Here is a 25,263-nt window from a genome sequence, read left to right as displayed (position 1 = left end):
ATTTATATATCCTGTGATAACAGGAAAAAAACGTTACAAAGTTATGTTTGCCGTTCATTTCATATAAAAAGTCTGCACACGCCCGCAAACTTAAGTTTGTCATCGTTTGGAATACAAATTGGTGCGAATCTTCCGAGTGCGAGTCGGAATAGCACTTCAGCGGTTTTTTAAAAACATACAAACTTGTTAGAATAAATTATTTAATATAACTATGACATCATTTTAATCTGGGAGCGAGATAAATGCAACGTGGGAGGAGAACTCAGTCCATGATTCTGAACAACTTTTAGTATGGGGGTAATTCCGAAATCGCGAAAAATAAACTATTCTATATACCTAACTTGTGGAAAATGTATGGATCATCAGCAAGAAATTTTTCGCGATTTCGTATTTAGTGCCATACGAAAAGTTGTTCAGTGCCATCGACTGAGCATGTAGATAAAATATTGCCAATGTACAAGAAATCATCCTGTATATGTTCGACTAATAATATCGCAGTAAAACAAATGAATATCAACTAGTAGATTTAGCCATCTCTCAGCGTCACCCTACTTACGTCTGGAAGTCAAAATTATAGTGTTATAAATAAACGTGTGTCCACACAAACATATTTATGCGCACTGAACACTGACATCCATCTTAGTCTTCTAAATTACTGTTGCAATATCTCCCCGTCACGTTTCCGCGTATTACCGGGGCTGTGACGCCGCGTAACCCGGATTCAGCGCAAAAAATGAACACCAAAATTTTCTAGTTTCAGCTCTGTAATTTTACAAACCGCTGTTTTATATGACATTGAATGAACTTTAAATCTTTTTGACATAAAAAAAAAACTTATTGAATGCAATCACCTAATTTGACATATCGATCTGGCTTTTTACACGCTCATCACGTACAAACTAATAAATTCTATATTTTATTGTTTGTCAATTCTTCATACAAAGATTGCATGCTCAACGTACTTGCATAGTAAAAATCAATGGACATATCCCATGAAGAGATCTCCAGCGATAATATAAATAAATATAAATATATTAGGACAAATCACACAGATTGTGTTAGCCCCAAAGTAAGTTCGAAACTTGTGTTATAGGATATTAACTCAACGATACTATATTTTATAACAAATACATATATAAATAAACATCCAAGACCCGGGCCAATCAGAAAAAGATCATTTTCCATCATGACCCGACCGGGGATCTAACCCGGGACCTCTCGGTTCAGTGGCAAGAACCTTACCACTGCGCCACCGAGGTCGTCAAAATTATAGCGATAGTTTGCGAGGATATATTATTTACCCATTAAGGTGTTTATATAATATACTGCTGGTTATTAAAAACATTTTCATCTTAAGTATTGCGGAAATTCAACACAAATGAAGCTGCAGACTTAGCTAGCTAAACAGTACGTCACTACATAGTATAAAACAAAGTCGCTTCCCGCTGTCTGTCCCTGTGTATGCTTAGATCTTTAAAACTACGCAACGGATTTTGATGCGGGTTTTTAAAATGAATAGTCTAATGCCTATGGAAGCTTTATGTGTATTGATTTTTCTGATTTTATTCGAATATTTATCGTTCAAAACATAGTAGTTTTATCGATCAATTTCCAACTAAAACAGTGGATCGAGAAATGAAACTTTCACGAGTATCACTCGGGATTAATTGAGAAACTCTCAAGCTAAATCGCCAATCCGTGAGCTTAATGAATAAAAAAGCTTAAAACTATATGCGGAAGTTCGCAAAAACTTGCACTATAACGTTCTACAAAGCGCCATTTGAAGTTGAAAGTTTTCTAGTATATTTTATGGCGTATGGTGCAAGTTATAATCGTCAGGTGTTAAGTAGTAAGTGGCCGCTCGCTGGTTAAAACTTTGCAATATCAAGTGGGTTGAATTAAGTGTGGGTAATTTATGCGTGTATTTATTTGTATATACTATTGTTGTGATATTTGTGTGGGATGATAGGTATTTAGACGTTGGTGAACCATAATAGCTTGTGTTATCCAGACTAATATTATATATGCGAAAGTAAATCACGCTTTCACGGCTAAATCTCTGGCCTGATTTTGATGAAACTTCCAAGAGATATAGTTCATGACCTGGGTTTAAGCATAGGCTACCACAGGCGGAGTTACGAGCAATAGGTAGAGGGCTACTTTTCACTTCTCACTATTGAATCAATTCAGAGTGAGACGCAACGAACCAATCACTGTCAATCACTGCGTCTCAATGCTAACCAATCTCAATGGCACATTGTGATTATTGATTGATTGAAACTCAAAGCTAGTTAGCTGCATCTCACTGCGTGTCGACTCGATGTTGAGATGTAAATAGCAAAGTCGCACTTCCCACACAGTAAGTAATAAAAAAAACGTGAATTGTATATAATATATTGATTAATATTCTTGTTTACACTTGTGCCACACTCCAAAGAAACGTTCAAGACACGTGATCTGCCTCCAATATCACTTCAGTTTCACAATAATTTTATATCGTGTGATTTGTTGCGAAAGTTCAATTAGTTTTGATGAGAAAGTCCTTCACTTTAACACTTCATGCACCACAATTTTATATTCTTTGCGCGTTTTGAAAGTTATAATGAATGTCTTTCAAAGCATCTCATTAGTTTTGCGTGGGAATTTCTTTTTAATTTCTCGTGTTTTATGTATGCTACACACTATTGCCGGACCGATATAGACGCGAATTAACGTAAGTAGGGTATAATACAAACAATTGTATGCGAGCTTTTATTTACCGCATGGAAAAACCAGTAATGTACGTTAAAACCCCAAATTTTGACGATCTGTTTGCCGATAGTGTATACAGCCTATGGCTGCGTTCTTTCAAACGACCTATTTTGTCGGATCAGTTTATAATGGTCATCGTTATGGAATCCCGGAAAATTATATCTTATTACATATCCAAGTATACACTAGTTGTTCGCCGCGAACACAATATTATTATTTTTTAAATTGTGAATATTTCAAAAACGACTGAACCGATTTTGATGTCCCAGGAACTTAAAAATTGTATTGGCATATATCCTGTATACATTTTACGGTTCGAAAGTTATCGCGTTACAAACATACAAAAAAATTATTTTTGCCCCAAGTAGAACGTAAGACCTCGCCCGCTTCGCCCGCTCAGTCAATACATTATGTACAATTCGTTACAAATCAACAAATAAAATACCTAATAGGGAACAAATGTCTTGACTTAAGTCTATATATTTGACGACCTCGGTGGCGCAGAGGTTCTTGCCACTGAACCGAGAGAGCCCGGGTTCGATCCCCGGTCGGGTCATGATGGAAAATGATCTTTCTCTGATTGGCCCGGGTCTTGGATGTTTATCTATATATGTGTTTGTACTATATTTTATAATATAGTATCGTTGAGTTAGTATCCCATAACACATGTCTCGAACTTACTTTGGGGCTAGCTCAATCTGTGTGATTCGTCCTAATATATTTATTTATATAGATGTCAAATAGTTGAAAATAATTAGTTTCTGTCGCTCTTAAGTTACATTTTACAAAGTAGATATAGTATTATTTCTGTGCTAATTCGAAAGTTTCATGTAAAAGGGTAGTCATGTGTATATAAAACTTTGTTTAGTTAATTAGATTTTGTGAATTCAGTTATACACGTAAGTGACCGTCGTAAATTGCGATTTTAATGTTAAAAACATTTGTGTATTGCGTGCAAGAGACATTGTTGCAAATATTCCGATAACCATTGCGTTAATCAAAAGAAATTATATTACTAGCCTTTGCCCGCGGCTTCGCCCGCGTGAATTTCATAGCAAAATATCAGTAATATTTTTATCGCGTACTCTGTAAGAATCTTTAGTTAAATTTTCTGTTTCCCGCTGCGTGTCTCGTCCCGCAAACTTGTCCAATCCCGCATCCTGCTATGTAATGTAAAGTAGATATCCCGTACCGTTTCCTACATATTGTGCTATATTTTTTTTTTGCTATGTGTCCCGTCCTGTTTCCCACTACGTGTCTCCTTCCCATTTCCCGCTCCTACTCCCACTCCCGCTTTCTGCAACGCGTGCTGTCCCATTTTCCATGACGTTTTACGTCCTGGTCTTTTATTAACCACAAACGTAAATTAATCATTTTTTGTATTAACTATTACTGTTATTTACTACAAAAAGTAAGTGTGCCAATTTTCAGCTTTTTATCTTGAAAATTTGATTAAGTCCCATACAATCTTTAACCCCCCCCCCCCCCTTATGAAGGAGTTGAGGGTTAAATTTCAGAAAAATCTGAAACACGTATTCATTACTTTGTTGTAAACAACCAAAATCCAACTTTTCAAGTCACTAACTTCAACGGTGTAGAACTTTCATATTTACAGATTTCACCCCTTTCACCCCTTCGGAGTAGAATTTCCAAAAATCCTCTCTTAGTGCTCACCTACACTCACCTACATGACAAATTGCAGCTTCCCGCCCAGCGGTTTCAGGTGTATGTTGTCTGTCAGTCAGTCAGTCAGTCAGTCAGTCACTCAGTAACGGAAGAGTTTTATACTGATATATTGATACATACTGCGCCCATTATATCTATATCAGACTTTAATCGATAAAAACAATTTGTTTATATTCTGTTTACAGCTTTCTACAAAATTTTAATTTGGCTCCGTGGATTGTTTTTTTAATTTTCTACAGGACCCTCCTCATTTTCCGGGATGAAAAATCTATAAGATGTTAACCCGGGATTCCAAGGAATTTTTGATTCATAATTAGTTTTTCAATTATCCTACGGGAACCTGACCATTTACCGGGATGAAATGTATCTAAGATGTTAACCCAGAATATAAGGTACCTACATACCGAATTTCTAACTAAGTATATTCCATGAAGAATTTAAAAAAAATATCCAATGTACAAACTTGACCTTTCTTCAATTTTATTATATGTATTGATAAAAAATTAGTGTCACCCGCGATTGGCTATTAGACTGGGTAAAAAAAATCTATGAAGGTATTTAAATAATCAAACACGATAATTAAATGTCAGATCAGTTATATTAATTAAGAGATTTACTATTTTATCGGTGTCATTAAAGTCCCGGCGAACACTATAAATTTTTGACGTGTTTTTACAAAATTTTGAATATTTCAAAAACGATTTTATTGCCCCACGAACTTAAAAATTCCATTGACAGATACTACAATACATACATACAATACACACATATATATATACGTAAGTACAAAAAAAAAATTATCCCAAGTTGATTTGTAGACATTGCTCGCTTCGCTCGCTCTGTCAATTCAGAACACTTTTTGATGCCAAAATCTGTGACGTCACAATACATTACTGTCATACAAGCCTCCTTATATAACCAGTGTACACAGAGGTTAAGTTTAATATTTTAGGACAATAATTGAATTAAAATGCGGCTAATAGGCAAGCGGGGTGAAAAGACCGTGGTGATTTTTTAAAATTTCTCAGCCCTAATCCCTTTAGCCCAATTTAGCCAGTGTTGTTGTCGTCAACATTTTGTTTTTAAATTGAGGGTTTAAAATAGAATAACCATCTTTATCAGGACAAATCATACAGATTGAGCTAGCCTCAAAGTAAGTTCGAGACTTGTGTTATCGGATACTAACTCAACGATACTAATACCCGGGCCAATCAGAAAAAGATCATTTTCCACCATGACCCGACCGGGGATCGAACCCGGGACCTCTTGGTTCAGAGGCGAGCACTTTACCACTCCGCCGAGGTCGTCAAAATAGAGTATAATAATCGACTAAGTTTCGATGGTTATTTGCGCCGCCGTGTAATGGAAATCTATTGTACTTTGCAGTAAATTCCTTTATCTAGTGTTTAGTTTTCGCTAATAAAGAAAATAAATTGGTAAGAATGCGACTGTGGCGCTAGTGTGCAGATATGTATCACCTTAACTAAATTGCATAATTAATTCAAACATTTTACCACATGTTTAGAACCATTTTAGAACTTCGTAGCTATGGGTGTCGTAGTCACTTTCGTAGCCTTGTAGCTTCGTAGCTACGCAAAGAATCGTAGCAAAGAATGTGTCGTAGCCTAAGAGATTAGTGTGGGTTTGCATTTCTCGCCATCATCGAATCGATTCGAAGTGAGACGCAGCGAACCAATCACATTGCAGTGTGATTGTCGTAGCGTCACAATGGCGCTATGTGATTGGTTCTCGTATTCATGAACGACATAGCCGTGGAGTATCGCAGCCTTGTATATTCATTTATATTTATATTCATTTTTTTAGTTTGTATATCATTATCCTATAAAACAAAGTCCTCTGTCGCATCTGTCTGTCTGTTCGCGAAATTTTGCATACATGTAGTACGTACGGAGAAGGACATAGGACACATTTATATAGACGGAAAAATAATTGTTCCGGTGGAAACACACGCGGGCGAAGCCGCAAGCAATAACTAGTTAACAATATTTTTTAAAATAATTATGGAACAAAAAAAGAAATCCATTCATCATCCATTCAAGAATAATAGAATTTAATAGCTTGGGAATACAAGTTATTTTCGCCTGCATGATATTATTGTCAAGCCTTACAAAGCTCTGAATAAAGAATTATTCTGAATTCAGATATTAATATTCGGAATCTTTCAATAATCTCAATAAGTCGCTCGTGCCTAAGAAAATTATAATTATTGTGTTGTCTGGTATTACGATAAAAATATAGCCAAATGAAAGATTTTTAATTGCAAATTTATTGTTTTTATTATATAATTATGTTTAAATTTAGATTCGAACCTGGTATCTTTCGGTTCACAGGTTTAATCACTTATCAGTCCACCTCCACGCTCATCCTTATCCTTACATTATTATAAAACAAAGTCCTTTACCGCGTCTATCTGTCTGTTTAAGCATTTTAAAAAGGTTTTAAAAATTTGCAACCAAACTAATTCAAACTGAAGAAATCCATAAAATTCTTTTTTCGAAAATTTCCTGCCTCCAAATTAACACCAGTTTGCCAACGTTCCGGCTGCACTCCGTTCCAAATTCAAAATGTGAATACGTGTCAACGACTGCGACTTTTCGGTCGTTCGCGGGGTCAGATGGCGTTTATTTGTGGCCAGTGTTTTCAGTACCTTCCATATTTGAATACAGAGAAAGAAAAAGTTTCATTCTTTGCAGATGTCATTAACACTAATGTCACTTTTTCTTTTTTTAGTCTTTGATGTCTATGATAGGCAAAAATCCTATCCTACTGATATTATAAACGCGAAAGTAAGTCATGCTGTATGTGTGTATATTTTGTTACTCTTTCACGCAAAATCTACTGGACGGATTGTTATGAAATTTGATACACGGATTGATAACTGAAATAATATATAGGGTACTTTTTATCCCGAAATTCCCACGGGAGTGAGCCCCGGGCACTGCAACAACAAAGTTATTATACACCAATAATGGTTTGTACAGTTGTGAACAATAATTGTCAAGGCAATTGTTCACAAGTGTACATATACATAATAAAAGAACACTAACTGAAACTTGCCTACTGAATAGCAAATTCGTTTAATCTTTGAAACAGAAATTAGTGTAGGTAGTTTGCGGCTTAATCTCTAGTTGCCGGAACATTGTTACTGACTTAATCTTGTACCTAATATAAATGCGAAAGTAAGTTTGTTTGTTACCTCTTCACGCCCTATCTACTCAACCAATCTTCTTGAAATTTTGCATACATGTAGTTTGAAGTATGGTGAAGGACATACCTTGTACACTACTATTACTATGTGAATTGTATTTATATCTCAATTTTAGGCATCTAAGGGACACTAGAGCTAGACAAGTGAAAGGCAACCATAGCATTCCCAAGGAGGGTTAATGACCGGCCGTAAACATCCCTGTTTCCAAAATTGTAAGGTTATTTTTTAATCTGTCCCCACGCTTCGTGGCGCCACAGCCTGAATGCAACCAGGAACATGCGGAGATTAGAGAGGGAGAGAGGATAGAGCCTTAAAATTAATATTTCTTAACTACATAATTAAAAGTTTTGAACTGTTTGTCGCTAGATGTATTCAGTCTAAAGGCTAGCATTATCCGACCATAGTGTTGCCAGACTATCGATAGTTTGACTATCGGTTGGCTATCGATAATATCGATAGCTACTTTTGAACAATTGTATTAAGTAAAAATCAATAAATATATTGGGACAAATCACACAGATTGAGCTAGCCCCAAAGTAAGATCGAGACTTGTGTTATGGGATACTAACTCAACGATACTATATTTTATAATAAATACATGTATGGATAAAAATCCAAAACCCGGGCCAATGAGAAAAAGATCATTTTCCATCATGACCCGACCGGGGATCGAACCCGGGACCTAAAAATTATTTCACCACTAAAAAGGTACATTATCCAAGATAGCTATAGGATATATTTGATCTCAAAATTCCCACGGGAGTGAAGCCTCGGACAACATCTAGTATTGGATAAACAATCTATAACTTTGATGCGAGTGATTCCGCCCTAGAATAGGACCACTCCATATCCCCCCGTGAATGTCATACGAGGCGATTAAGGGATACACAGCCTAGGGAGCTGATAGGTAACAAAAGCATTCCCAAGTAGGGTGTGACATCAGGCAGATGACCGGTTGTAAAATCACGGTCAAATTTTTAAAAATTTATCGTTTTTTTATTTTTACGCTGATCCCGAGCTTTGCGGCTTCACAACACCGAACGCTACATGGAAAATATGCACAGATAAGAGAGAGAGACTATCTATAGTTTTACGCGATCTACAAACACCTAAATAGTGTTAGAAATCGATATTATCGATAATCTAATCGTCGTTACGGTTCGATACTATCGAAAGTATTGTTCTGTTTCAATAATATTGCATCAAAACTGGCTATATACGATGATTTTCTAAAACTATCGATAGTTGATTATCGAGGGGCAACACTAGCCGACTGTGGTTAAACTGCCCAACTTTTAGGCTCACTGCGTTTATAGGGGATCATCTATTATATCCGACAAGATAAAGGATACGATCAAAAGGTTTTTGCAAGTTATTGTGGCCAATTAGTGACAAATAGTTATGATGGATATTTCGTATATAATCTACTTTGTTTGTATACGAAAATACGAGTGAAATATTCTTTGGGTTCGTTGCGCCTACTTTAATGTTAACTGTTCGATGTTCAACTTTGATTTTGATTTAACTGTAACCTGCGCAGTTAAACGCAAAGTACGTCATTTTATCTGAACGTCAGTAGCGCACATGTTAAAGTTAGGGTCAAAGTAGCCTGGTGCAACCCACCCTTAAAATTTGGTTATTCTTGCTTGAATTACAAAGCGATACAATTTTAAATATCAGCTGCCTCAATGCCAAATATCATAAAAGGTTGGTTCATCAATATTTGAACGTGAAGAAGTATCAAACATACCTTACAATTAATTCTAGCTGCGCCCCGGGGCTTCACTCCCGTGGGAATTTCGGGATAAAAGGACCCTATGTGTTATTCCATGATATATACTCCCCGCATGATATATACTCCCCGTTTACCAAATTTCATAACAATCGGTCTAGTTTTTGTGTGAATGTGTAACAAACATACATCCTCATCTTTCACATTTATATTATTAATAGAATTAGTACAGTGGAATAAATGATATTTAATTGTATTAGTATGTGCGTGTGATCTGAGGGCCTACATTTGCTTTTTGACATGAAATTATTATAGAATCAAAGCCGTGAGTCGCTGTATATATATATATATATATATATATATATATATATATATATATATATATATATATATATATATATATATATATATATATATATATATATATATATATACGTTAAGCTTTTTCAGATAGACAGACATAAAAGCCGTACCTGATAATACTCGTACGTTATAGGTACTTTTATCTCGATAACACTCACCTGAATTGCCAATTTTATAGATTACAATGGATGTGAAGCATACTTACGTTACGTAATACACCTGAAAATTTAGGCATCTGTCACAAAATCTTTATTATTTAATTTCTCATCTCAATATGTTGCCGGTTGCGTTCGGGGCTGTGACGCTGTTAAGTCCGGAGTTATTGTAAAACATAACCTTACTTTGTAGGTGCTGTTATTTAACCGCCAGCTCAGTCAACAATCCTTGAGAATACTATAATTATCATCAACTGTCTAGGCTATGTGTCCCTTAGTCGCCTCGTACGACATCCATGTGGTTGCACCCCAAATAGAAGCACTACATACAGTATGATACATGGCTTTTTGGCTGACAGGTAAAAATAGCAATTACAAAGATGGTTAACGACAGGCAAGAAGGGCCGTTTTAAAATAACAACCAAATTAATTTTTAAAATATTAAAGTTTTGTAATGCGGAGGCCCAGGGCTTCGCGGCTCCGTCGTGACGTGAAAGTAGAACAAACAAATACACGTTCACATTTGTAATATTAGTGAGGGTGACGGCGTGTTTCGATTGTCGAACAACAAAAGGCGGGACCCAACAATGGTTCCGCTAGAGGTCGCTACAAATTGGTTTATTTGTATTTTACCAATAGTTTCCGAGAATCAAAGTTATATTCTAAGGGAATATTGTTACGTACAGCGTACAATAACTTTAGGAAACTTTAGGGACTAACTAAATTGTTAACATCAAATTTCGATATACGATAGTCATTTTGTACCGCCTTTACGGCTTCTAGATGAAATATAGAACATTTGATGAAATCTGGTATACCGATATACTCCAGTATCGGGTAACTCCTTCTCTTATCTTTGCGTGTTACCAATTCCTCGGGGCTGTGACGTCACGAGACTTCAGCATAAAGAATAAACCTTAAAAAATTGTCTGCGTTTTCACAACTGGCAACTTGCCTGACGTCAACCAAACTTGGGAATGCATTGTTGCCTATCAGCTGTCTAGGCTATGTGTCTCTTAATCGTCTCGTATGATATGGAGTGGTTCTAACCTAGGGTGGAACCACGACCTCATCTTCAAAGCCTGTGTAAACGGTGCCTATCATAATAATGATTAATCAATTGTAATCAATACTGACAAAAACTTCCCTAGTCCAATCTCAGTTTTTACCAAGCCATACAAAAGGGAGACTAAGGGCCGAACTCGACTAGTGCTCCGCTATGCTGTGCCAACTGAAGCTAAGTTTCGTACAAATAGAATTTCGTTTGTCAAAATTTACGAAATTTTGACATAAACCAATTGCGTGGCATAAACCAATAGAATTGTAACTTTTGACAAACGAAATAGATGACAAAATTTGGTTTTGGTTTTGGTTTGATGACTATTCGTAGGCCCTTATATTAATAGAAACACCAGTGAAAAATAGTGAATACTGTAATCATAACAAAGCTCTCAAAGATATGACAAAAACAAAATCACTTATTATTGAATTCGTTCGACACATAGAATTGACGTCACGAATTGCCACGTTTGTTCTATATCTACAATATGTTCTCATTGTGATGACTTTATAAAAAAAGTTGTAGCTATTGCAGCAGTTTGATTTTTATGTAGTTTATTTTTATAATATTATTACTTTTTTTAAATGGACTTTTCAAGCAATTTTTCTATATATGTATATGTTATAGAATATAGTATCCCATAACACAAGTTTCGAACTTACTTTGGGGCTAACTCAATCTGTGTCATTTGTCCCTATTTATTATTTATTTATTTATTTGTATAACGATCCAATTGAAATGTTAAAGTCTATGAATTATCACAATGATATAGCTATACATATTTTTTATATGTTTTCCCTTGTCATCTACCCTATTCTAATGGTTGTTAGGAAATCAGCCTCTTAAAAACTTAGCACATCATAGCACAGTTTCTGTGGAGTCCGGCTCTAACGGTGATCAATCAGTATTATCTGTAATCTACTAACAATAGTTGATGATACATTGCTCAGATGATTCCGATTTTCTCTGGACAATTTATCAGTTACTGACTTTTGCCCACGTGAAGCGGTGATGGTCCAGTGGTGAAGACTGTCTGTGAAACAATAGAAGTTCGAATCCTACTCGTGAAATTGTATAACAATCTGACTCATTTATATACAGTTTTAACAGAACAACACTTGCTTCCGGTGAAGGAAAATATCGTGGGGAAACCTGCACACTGGTTGATTATCAACTTGATTGTGAAATGGAGAAGACAATGTCATAAAAACCACTCCATTAATAGTGCCAAGAAATTCGTTGTGTGCATTTCATTTCATGTAAGCGAATTAGTTTTAAACTATATAGGTATGTAGTAATTCTAAATAAATAAAAAATAAGCGTAAAACGTAACCCAGAAACGGAGCAATCAACTTTAAGTATTTTCAATGAATGGTACATTTAAATATTTTATTTGTCCCACTATTCTTTTTACAGTGGAGTGACCCTAAACTACTACAGTCGTTTCTTTTACGACGGGTCAGGTCATTGCTTACCATAGAATATTAATGCTGCTTTAATTTAAAATTATGTCAAGAACTTTAAGTATATAGCTTCACACAATTACGGCTGGCGTAATTTTTTCCTTCAATATTTTATATTATTCGCTTCGTGGCTAAATTTCCTAAAATATCAGGGGACATTTTAGGAAATTTAGCCGTCTCAAGATTTCACTAATTTCCCTCTCACAAAAAGTCCCATTCACAATATGCCCATTTAGCAAAAATCTTCTCGTAAAAAATTGGCGTTTCATCGCAGCATGTATATTTTTGGATCCTCATGATTATTCCTAAACATTCCTCATCGACCTAATGAATAAATATATATATTAGGACAAATCACACAGATTGAGCTAGCCCCAAAGTAAGTTCGTGACTTGTGTTATGGGATACTAACTCAACGAAACTATATTTTATAACAAATACATATATAGATAAACATCCAAGACCCGGACCAATCAGAAAAAGATCATTTACCATCATGACCCGACCGGGGATCGAATAAGGGACCTCTCGGTTTAGTGGCAAGAACCTTACCACTGCGCCACCGAGGTCGTCAATTAATAATAATAATAAATATATATGATTTTATTATGGTTCTAGCCGAGCGAATCCAGGACGGACCGCTAATATTAAAATCTGACGATAAACTATTAAACTGTAAGTGGGCTATGTCTGTACATAGGAAATATTAAAGATACACAGGTTTTTTCAAACTTAATTGGTAAGCCCCTGCAACCTACCTTTGTTATCCTGCTGATAAAGAAGATTGGAAATAAAGAATTTTTATTTTGATTTTTGATTACAGAAAAATAACTATTTATTATAATAATGCCAGGAGCCAAAACACTTTTTTTTTATTACCTGTCTGTCTGTATGTTTGTTCGCACATCACGCAAAAACTACTAGGTGGAATTTGATGAGACTTTTACAGTTGTATAGCGGAAGGTGTAACTTAAAATCTGGTATAGGTTTCATCGCGATACCTTGCTTTTATCCCGAAGATATCGATAATAATATGTCATGAGCGGACGCACGAAAAAACGCGGGCGTTGCTGTGGGATAAAGCTAGTTCTTAAATAAATAATTAGAATTTGAATTCTTTAGATTCAAATGTCTGTGAAATTCTTCAACAAAGTCAAGATAATATTTTGAAAGCCATTCATAATGGTTTTCATTTTAAAAATAAACAAGAAACACAAAGAACGAATGCATTGAGAATAACAGTTTTCATAGACAATGAAAAGATCTTTGCAACTTACAAAAAGCTCTACGCGACAGCTTTTAATAGCGACACTTAGCTTACAAAGTGCGTAATGGTTAGTGCCGTCTTGTAGCAATTGCTTTAATTTTTATTCATGAACTTTTCAAGATCTCTGATTGTTGCAAAAGAAATTTAAATGTAAATTATTCTATGCAGTGGTCGTTACGAAATACTAGTAGTTTGTAGCTTTGAATAACATTATTAGATGCCTGTGAAGTTTTAATTTTTAAAAGCCTTGACTTTGAGTACAAGCGAAAATATTACTTTAAAATTAATCGGAGTCTGGCTTGGATTATTTTTGCCAACTTATGTGGTACCAAGATAAATAATTAATAAATAAATATATTAGAACAAATCACACAGATTGAGCTAGCCCCAAAGTAAGTTCGAGACTTGTGTTATGGGATACTAACTCAACGATACTATATTTTATAACAAATACATATATTATATAAACATCCAAGACCCGGGCCAATCAGAAAAAGATCATGTTTCCATCATGACCCGACCGGAGATCGAACCCGGGTCCTCTCGGTTCAGATAAGATAGATAGACATTATTTTAGCCAACCTACCTGTATGGTACCTAGATAAATCATTTTTTAAACATAACCAGTACTTTCTCTCTTCCAGATATAAGATTATTATAATCTTCCGCTTTGTTTAATTAAATGTTAATAATTTCGAACAGCACGCAAACGAAGTCGCGGTCACATCTAGTTTTAAATAAAACTAGAGTCCCGTCGCGTCGCGTAAAATCACAATAAATTATACACCTCAACCTTCCTGTTCAATCACTCTATCTATTAAAAAAAGCCGCATCAAAATTCTTTGCGTAATTTTGAAGATACTAGCAATTATAGGGGTAGACAGACAGACAGCGGGAAGCGACATTGTTTTATACTACTGTAGTGATAGGTCTCATACATTAAACAGTCGATGAAAAATCACCTACCTACCTACCACCAGGGTATATTGTGTGTATGTGTCTATATGTTTTGCTCTTTCACGCAAAATCTACTGGACGGATTGTTATGAAATTTGGTACACGGGTAGAATATAGTCGTATTCCTCATGGCTGAGGGTCGTGGTCATTACGTGGAATGAAACACACACAACAACTTTCTTGGCATTATTAATGGAGTGGTTTGCCATTGCCTTCTCCATTTCACACATAAGTGTGAATATATAATTAATAGGTAATATATAATTTATAATAATCAACCAGTGTGATTTCCTCACGATGTTTTTCCTTCACCGGAAGCAAGTGGTGGTCGACGAAAACTTCTATACATGAGTCAGATTGGTATACAAACTCATGTGGCACGAGTAGGATTCGAACCTGGGATCTTTCGATCCACAGGCGGGCGGTCTTAACCATTACACCACCACCGCTTCGAAATAATAAATAGGTTACTTTTTTATCTCGAAATTCCCGCGGGATCGGAGCCCCGGTGCGCAGCTAGTTAAGTAGAAATATTAAAATAATGACGTTTTTATGGTATGTATGTAATAAACAATAATAAGGTCATATATTATGAAAAGTTATGGACAAAATAAATGCAAATTCAATCATTAAAAGGCACAGTGGTCACAAATCTACAACGAACGTTAATTATTATTATAAAATACGAAATAAAAGTGCAATATGTGGAAAACCAATTAAAATTGCAATTAGACAAATTATATAAAACTAACTGCGCCCCGTGGTTTCGCTCCCGTGGGAATTCCGGGATAAAAAGCACCTTATGTGTTTTTGCAGGTGTCCAAATTTCATAATAATCCGTCCGGTAGATTTCGCGTGAAAAAGTAACAAACATACACACATACATCCTCACAAACTTTCGCATTTATAATATTAAGTAGGAATAGGATTAAATATTTTTTGATTATATTTTATTACAAAATCAGTATAATAAAATTAATATATAAAATAAATATTTTTTTTTTATAAAAATTACATTTTTTACTCAATCTTTTATTGTTGTCAGAGAGATCATATTGCATTAAATGTGCGACAAAGATATTAGTTCGGTGCAGTAAACCGTTGAGTGGTTCCCACGTCTGGAGCCGTTCCCGTGTGCACGGTCGTGCATATCATAAACATCCAAACTAAACTTGTGTACAAAACTTCATCCCAATTTATCTGCTTCAAATTGAGTTTCAAGATGCCACCCCAAATTGATAGACATTAAAAGTTATATAAAAGCACGTAAAATCTAGAGGGTTTACCACGAAACATAACTCGTAGTACGTTAATAATGTCCAAATGCTCTCTTTTTCCCATCTCGTGTACGCTTATGTAAAAAAAGGAGAGTGTGTGGACGCAATGACGTGTCACGTAATTCATGTTTCATATAATAGCAAGCTGGTTTTATTATTTTTATTTGTTGCATTCTCTCTCTCTCTTCTATTTAAGCGTTAATATTATCCAGTTCCTTCCTCAGATCTTGGTCTCTGCTTCAGACTTTTTAAGATCTCCTATCACAAAAGATAAAAGTGGAACTCTTATAGAAACACTTATCTGTCTATCCTTAATATAGTAGGTAGAAAACTCACGAAGGCTGTGGGCTAAATCTAGACAGACAAATCCAGAATATAATTGATAAATTCATTCCTCGTATGTGTTGACGTGTATGATTATGAAAATTATTTTTACGTCGTTTGTTTCCGAAATATCACCTGACGAAGCTGTAGGCGTGTTGTGATACATTCATTTGGGTGAATACTTACTGTCCCTTTGTATTGGCGGGATTCATAAGTTACAGTACTCGATAATTCTTCAAGTTCCAAAACTTCTTATTCTAGCTCAAAGTCGAAATATATTATATATAATATTCAGACACTTAAACCATATTTTATTTGAAATGTAAAGTGAGATAGTGACAAAACATATTCATTTTTTTAATAAATAAAATGCCAAGTCTACCGCCGCAGACTTTCAAATGTCAAAGCAATATTGAGGTGCTATTCAGTAGTACACCCCCAAACAATATGCTACTTTGTGCGATCACTCTCATCAGTGTAATTCTAATTATATAGTCTCCCCTATGTTTACGTGGCGCCGCGCTTGTCCCATTCGTATATTTGTATATTATCTAATTACCTATAAGGAGTCTGAATATCAGCGTTGTCTCCGACAAATCATTTAGAATAAGAAAAGCCGAGACAATGGGAAGGTGGAACCAAATTCCTCACCAAATTGATTGGTCACCTATGAAGGTGACCATTCAATTTGGTGAAGAAGTGCACAATTAGAGTGGGTTGTCAACATTAATTAACATGGTGCCATGTTGTCTCAACGTCAACGTCACGCAGGTTAAATTAAGTCAACGTAAAACTGATGACTCACCTAAGTCATAGGTATATGAATATCTTTGACACACTGTTGTATAAAAAAAAAAAAGTCATATGCAGACATGACAAGCTCGAGTTACCGACCGAATGACCGAATAACCTAGAAGGTTGAAAAATAAAAATTAATAAATAAATAAAAATAATTGGCCCCAATTTCGTGACGTCAATTCGAAACCCTTCAATTATCAAATTTTAAAAATAGTTTATATATAGTTTGTGCCTCCAGATTAATGCTTGGCTCGAATACTATCCTGAAATTTTTTCACGCCATTTCTGAATAGATTGATACAGAAAATGAATGGCGATTTTGTGATCTCAAATAATATCCGCACTATGAAAAGACGGGGCGAAGTTACACGGGATTAATTAGTTCCTGTCTCACCCCTCATTCCCAACTGGTCCCAACTAAAGTGAATTGTTTTCACAGCACTGTTGTCGCCAACGAAGTGGATTGTGTAACAGTAACTGCAGGTTTTTAAACAATCACAATAAAACTGTTTGTCATAGTCGACAGTTTCATTCTGTTAAAAGCTGCTTGACCTATACTAAACTAGCGACCCGCCTTGGCTTAGCTCGGGTAAAACTATAGTAAAAAAAGTACCCTGTAGCCTGTGTCACTTCTGAAGGTTTCGTCTATCTATATGCCAAATTTCATCAAAATCGGTCCAGTAGTTTTTGAGTTTATTCATTACAAACATAAATAATTATATACTAATCCCTTTATAATAACAAGCGCACGGTCTTGGCTTCAAAGTAATACAATAACCCGTTTTTTTTTCATCTGAACCAAATCAAATTCAGAAATTAGACCTTCACATACACTTTTTCATGTCAAATTTTATAGTAATTTCTCACAAGCTACAAACTGCTGGCATTTCGGAACGGCCATTACGTGGAATGAAACACACACAACAGCTTTCTTGGCATTAATAATATAAAAAAGTGGTTTGCCATTACCTTCTCCATTTCACACACAAGTTATAATCAATCAGTGTGCAAAATTACTATGCATGAGCCAGATTGGTATACAAACCCATGTGGCGGAGTAGGATTCGAACCTGGGACCTATCGATCCACAGGCGGTAGTCTAAACCGTCACACCATCACCGCTTTACAAATAACCCTAAAATATAGATTACTCAACTAACAACACCAACTTATAGCTGCATCGATAAAATTACTGCGGGCCAGACAAAGCTTGCTTTCGGCCTAGTCATGGCCAATCTGTATAGGTTGGCTAATGGGCTTCGTTATTACACAAGCATAGAACACTTTTTAATATTAGGTAGCTAATTTTGGAACTTTCAATGTAATCAATTGGGTTAGGGAAATTTGGAAAAGTATAATTAACTAGCTGCGTCCCGTGGCTTCGCTCCCGTGGGTATTTCGGGATGAAATTATCCCATTTGTTATTCCATGTTATATTCTACCCGTGTACCTAGATTTTGCGTGAAAGAGTAACAAACATGCACACATAAATCCTCACAAACTATCGCATTATTAATAGGATTTAACTAGAAATCAGTAAAAGTATTGTATATACGAGTATGGCACCTTATAACAAAATTCCACAATATTATAAAGATCAGAATTTAAATTTATTTCTAAAGCACCTCAGGTCCTTGCTGAATGATAAATGTTATTATAATTCGAACGATTTCTTTAATTATAGACTCAGATAAAAAATTAGTTAATTTAGTTACTTTTAATTATTCGATTTTGTTGTGTGGGATGATAGCGTGCTCTCCATTTAAATTTACACACCCGTGGACGGTGAAACATGTAGGATTAAGCTTTTCTTTTAACACCACATTGTAAATAAAATGTAAACTCATGTTTTTGTAAATAAATAATCCTTGTCTTTTGAAATTTTTGGACCTCACTCAACGGCTCAACTTATATAAGGCCTCATTTAAACGTCCCGAGGAAACCTGCAAATTCAAATTCAAATCCAAATTAAAAATTCAAATTCAAATCATTTATTCAGAAATTAGACCTTCACAGGCACTTTTTCTCGTCAATTTTTATATTTATAGTTATTTCTCACAAGCTACAAACTACTGGCATTTCGGAACGACCACTGCTGAGAAGAAATGCCGAAAGAAACTCATTTGAACAGTGTTGGTCCCTATCATGCCAGATCGGCTTACCATTATTGTTTCTTACAATGTTTTTTTTTTTCTAATAATATATAAAAGTACATAATGTACATAGTCAAAAGGTATATCAAAACAGGTTATGATTGTGATCCGAGTGCTGAATATAATATAGAGATGGATGTGAAACTGCACACCGGTTGACAATTTAAGTTCACTAGTGTATATGCGATTACTTGCCAGATGCCGTAGGTAGTCGTTAAAAGTCGTGTCCTTAATGCTTTAATAAAATCTAATACCAGTATGCAGTATGCAGCAAATGACACTCGAAAAATAGCTCAGAAGGAAACAAACACAAAGACAAGTGCAAGATATCCAGACAGCATAATAAATTATCATTCAAATTTTTAATATTCGCCTGTGATTTTACGAGCGGCCCCCTGCCTGACGTTAACCCTGTGTAGAATGCTACTGCTGCCTATAAGCTGTCCCTTAATTACCATACGACATCTGGGGAATTTTAGCCAATGGCCCTATTCTATAGAAGAAATGCCAACACACCACATCTATGATACGTGACAACACGAATACTGAGCTTTTAGCTGAGTTTTTTTTTTTTTCTAAGCTAAAATTGTTTTCAGTATAAGTAAAATTTGGTAGCAATACGTAAAATGATTTGATTAATATTAATAAAAATGTTTACAAATGAATACTCGTCATAACGCCACGTTTGGCTAATCGGTTGCGGCGAATTTCTATCGCGATTCGGCACAGTTTTCATGACTATGAGATATAACAACAACTTAGTTAATTATGTTTCACATCGATATATATATATATATATATATATATATATATATATATATATTATAATCAGCACTCGGATCACAATCATAACCTGTTTTGATATACCTTTTGACTATGTACATTATGTACTTTTATATATTATTAGAAAGAAAAAAAAACATTGTAAGAAACAATAATGGTAAGCCGATCTGGCATGATAGGGACCAACACTGTTCAAATGAGTTTCTTTCGGCATTTCTTCTCAGCAGTGGTCGTTCCGAAATGCCAGCAGTTTGTAGCTTGTGAGAAATAACTATAAATATAGAAAAAGTGCCTGTGAAGGTCTAATTTCTGAATAAATTATTTGAATTTGAATTTATAAAACAGTGAAAGAAATATCCTTTTTTGCAGCCACTTATCAAAAACAGCAATGCAAAATGAACCAAAAGGCCATACAAGTAATCCATTCGAAATTTACATTATGAAATTGCTAATCCAAAGGCGCATGTAAAAATTGGCGTAACTCAAAATTACCGGGTATAAACACGATTTTTCGGTGAAACATAAAATTTTCTTATATGGTTTAAATTACATGAAGTTGCGCAATTTGTGTCCTAATAAAACTATGCAGTTATATGGTTTCTAACGGCCGAAAATTGCATATAAGTACAGGTTTATATAATACAGAAATGGTTTAATAATAAAACCAAAAATGTTTGGTGCCATCGTGCAACCCACATACTCGTTAGCCACTATGCTATAAAAAACAAAACTTTATAAAATCGGGTCACGTTAACGGGAAGGGGTGATGTTTTACACGATTGGTAAAAAAAGCGTGTCATATTTTCTGTGTAGAATAATATTAGTATTTTAAACTTGGTCTCTGATATTAATCTATACTATTATTATAAAGAGACAAGCGTTTGTGAGTTTGTATGTTTGAGGCGGGTAATCTCTGAAACTACCTAACAGATTTCAAAAATTCTTTCACCATCAGAAAGTTACATTATCCAAGATCGCTATAGGCTATATGTTATCTCGAAATTCCCACGCGAGCGAAGTCCAGGGCAACATCTATATCACAGGATGTCATATGGCATTAAGTTCAAGTTTGAATAAGTTTTTTACATTAATAAAAATTTTGCCACAAGATTTTATTGTCGTCACAAAAATACTTTAAACTAAGCTTAAAAGCTTAATATATTTTTATATCATATTTATTAATTATGATTGAATAATAAAACTTATGTGCGTTAAATGGCAGCAAAACTATATATAAAACTGTATTATAAATATAATATATTGCTAAACCAATCCAGTTTCACTTGTTAAATATTACTTAAAACAAAATGAATAGAAAAAAAATTAATATATGTATACAATGTACATAACTGAATATACATTTTATTTGCTTTACTAAAGAATTTTGTAACATTACACTCGCAAAATTACACACGCGTAATATTTTAAAGTCAACTATAAAAAGTCCAATCAATTTTTATACTCCCGATCATTAAAAGCCTAAGGAACTGCACGTGATGTGAGAAACGAAAGAGCTTTTCAATACCTTTCAAATACACATAGAATATTTATTGTTCTTTCGTGTAACGAATAAATCCAATAGTTTCCTCATTCAAAAACAACCAGTATAAATAATGAATGTAATCAGAGTCGAGGAACTTTCGCCCTTATCCCGTGAAAATCTTAAGTAATCCCTCCACTGTTTTTGTATCATTTACAAAAAAACCATAGACCCTCTTATTTGTTCCAGATTAAATAACCAAGCTTACCTTTATCTTGAGTAATGACGGCAGCGATGAAGACTTGTATATAATTTACACTTAAAGGTTGATAAGTTCACGAAAGTTAAGAAAAACTATTTTTATATGACACTACGGACGATTTAAACGGCGAAAAATCGCTTACACCACGATTTTCATACGTCCACCTCTTCGGAGAGACGGTCGCGCACTGACTGTTCAAGAATGATGGAACACCTCTGTTCCAAATTCAAATTTTCAGGAGAGCGCATGTCTGAAATCTGCCATTTAATTCGCAACCGTATTAATAAATACTAAGGTGTGTTTTCCCAGCGGATTTTGTTTGCAATACGTTATTTTATTTTCAAAAATACTGGCAGGTAACATTCGTAACGGAAAATTCGATTTATTTTCTTATACTAGAAATAATTAATGATGTTTTTAATTATTTATCAATCGTTTTGGGATCCTTTAAAAGAGGTCGGAAGGCTACTTTCGCAAGGGATTTGTGCGCATCGTTTTAGCTACCTTCGGTTTTCCTGTTCGGGCATTTTGATAAAAAATTCATGCTGCCCTTAAGTGTGTAAGGGTTTGTCACTTGTTTTTGCAACTTTACAATTTGTGAACACCCGTGGGTCAATTGAACCGTGGAATTTCTGCATAAGTATATAGTTGGAGCTTTTTAGACGTCCGCGAGGGCTTCTGCGGGACTTACCTTGTTTAAAAGAGATAAAAGTTGCGACGAAGTTTATGAGATAGGTTTTTCTTGTAGTGAAGATAAAGGAGAGCTTTATTCAAGAGGCGCAGTTGTTTACAATGACTTTGTTGGTATTGATTTTATCCCAATACAGTTCTTGGGTTGAAGATTAAACGAACTTGTTGATGGGTTATATACCTACATATTATACTAGATTTTTTCGCAGTTTTCTTGTCTATGAGAATATAGTTTTAACTAGCCTAGGACTAGGGACTTCGCTTCGCTGGGTAATTTGGGACAAAATTATAATAAATAAAAATGAATTATTTTATCTAAATATTCCATAGTGATGTAATCCTACATGTATAAGTTTTTAGTTTAGTTATAAAAATACATTGGCCGCAAATAAATCAAAAAATAAGATTATAATTTAAAAAATAAAAATGACATGTCAAAAAAAAGGAAGTATATTTTCCCGCTAATTTTAGTTCTTTGTGATCAATTGAATTGTTACATTTACATGTTACATTTTCGCTGTGATTTTGGAAATATATCCGTAGTTCTGTTAACTTTTGCACTTTTGGAGTTTTATTTAATATTTGAAGTTCAGTTCATTGGAAAAAATACCAGAGGGAATAACATCCCAAGTTATTCGAGTATACACTACTAATATTATAAATGCGAAAGTTTGTGAGGATGTGTGTTTGTAACTCTTTCACGCAAAATCTACTAGACCGATTGTTATGAAATTTGGTACACGGGTAGTTTAGTACTATAAAAGTACCATATTTAAGTCCAGGTTATGGAACCTGGAATAACACATAGGATACTTTTATCCCGAAATTACCACGGGAGCGAAGCCCCGGGTCGCAGTTCCTAGTGTAATGTTTCGATGTAATAAATAACATTAAGTGGTCAACACTCAACGGCCTACTAAAAACAAAGCTTGTTCTTGTTGAACCGTACAAAAAAAAATTGTAATCATTTGTAAAAATATTTGCCCGCGTGGGAAATCGAACCCAGGACCTCCAGATAGGCGTGGTGACCACTACGTCACGAAGGTCGTATCTTACTACGATAGTTAAGTAGGTACTATTTATAAATTGAAAAATACTGTATGTGTTTCCAAGGTCGTAAATGATGATATGCGTGCCAATGATCTGACAAATATAGATGCCGTGCGAAGTGGAGACGAAAATGTAGGAGAGCGGGTCCTGGGCTCCGACGCTCAGCGGCTGATAAAGAACCGGGAAAACGTTCAGAAGCGAGAGAGAGAGAGAGAGACGATGTTTAAGAAACGCGACTTTCTAAAGATGAATTTAAAATGTAATTGTGTTCTTTAAAAGCATTTTCACTTATAACAAACATCCTGTTGACTGAACAAAATAGAAATATTTGACAAAAAAGACAAAAAAAAAAATACGGATAAAAGACAAGGTACATTTTCCTCCGACAAATTGGTACGTTCTGGCTGACGACTGTAAATGGAGTCGTGATAAAAATTGCAAATTATACAATTCGTAAAGTTTAATATTGAGCCGGCTCCGAAAGCCGCCACAGTGCAAATTTTACAGTGCCTAAAAATTCTATTCGTCATATTTTGTCTCAAATATTTTAATAATAAAACAGAATTTCATTTATTTATTTATTCACATTACTTCATATATTCTCTTCAATGTCGTATGAAGCGATTAACTTCGCGTTTTCCCGGTTGCATTCGGGGCTGTGACGGCACGAAGCCTGACATTATATTATCAAGGTACATCGTGAAAACGTAAAATTTTCGACTGGTATAAATTTGGAATAGCCGGTGCCTTTCATCTCTCGTCTTCACGTGATCCCGTTGCATTCGAAGCTGTGACGCTACGAAGCACGGGCAATTACGCTGGTACAGACAATACATTTTAAATTGGACTGCTTAGATCTATAAAACTACGCAACGTATTATGATGCTGGTTTTTTTTATAGATAAAATGATTAATGAGAAAAGTTTCGGTGCATAATTTGTTATGATTTTACCCGAGCGAAGCCTGGACGGGTCGCTAGTAAATAATCGTAGAAATTGACTAAAGTTAACTATGGTTTAGCTACAGTCCGAGTATTATTTTTAATACATTGATCCACTGCAATTCGCTTACACTATATCGATAGTGTCGGTCGGTACAGTCAAGCGCAAATATTTGTAAACCATCAAGAGTTCGTTACGTGAAATCGCTGATGGGCAAGTAATTGCGCTGCTACTGTATTTACAGGACCGGCGTGTTTTGTTGGACTGTACATACAGATTTTGGTTTTTCGGTTCAGGTCCAGGTCATCACCAAATTATTGCTTATAAGATTTAAAAAAAACATTTGTGACGTCACGTGTGTCATACAAGTAAGTCCATACATATTTTTTTCATTTTTGTCACATGAAAAAGTATTTATTATTCTAAAATACCCTACTATTCTCCATTTTGTTTGTAAGAATTTGTAAATAATCTAGTGCCGTTATGTGATTAACATAAAAAGTTAATAACTGTTCTAAATTCAATAATAAATTGAATTGAATATATATATTAAAACATATATAGCCCATCAAGCGCGTTGTCCTGCGGCTCAGTGCCTAAAAGGTGCCTAAAGGTGCCTAAAAGGCAACATTGCAGATTTGCACTGCTATGCTAAGCCTCTGACCAAAATATTTTAGTGTTGTCTGAGGGCCCACTTCTTGAAATTCTATGAAATTATCCTTGGGATTTAGTGAACATTCCAAAAGAAATGTGAAAGTTGGAATTAGATTTTGTGAAAGCCAAATAGGCGAATTACGATGTTTTACGAAAGGCCCTCAGTCCTCATAGTATCGTCTGAGGTC

At 35.0% G+C, this 25,263-nt stretch overlaps 1 protein-coding gene across 1 annotated transcript in view; it reads right to left on the bottom strand.

The window, feature by feature from the left end:
* The window catches only part of LOC128679690 (KH domain-containing, RNA-binding, signal transduction-associated protein 2-like), a 172,490-nt gene extending 150,571 nt beyond the window's left edge, over positions 1-21,919 (bottom strand). Inside the window, exon 1 of the mRNA XM_053762085.2 lies at positions 21,747-21,919. The gene's annotated coding sequence lies outside the window, so the exon portion shown is untranslated. The remainder of the gene's footprint in view (positions 1-21,746) is intronic.
* Between the last annotated feature and the right edge of the window lie 3,344 nt (positions 21,920-25,263).

Source organism: Plodia interpunctella, chromosome 22 (genome assembly GCF_027563975.2).
Source record: "Plodia interpunctella isolate USDA-ARS_2022_Savannah chromosome 22, ilPloInte3.2, whole genome shotgun sequence".
NCBI lineage: Eukaryota > Metazoa > Arthropoda > Insecta > Lepidoptera > Pyralidae > Plodia > Plodia interpunctella.
This window is presented reverse-complemented; position numbering and strand designations above follow the sequence as displayed.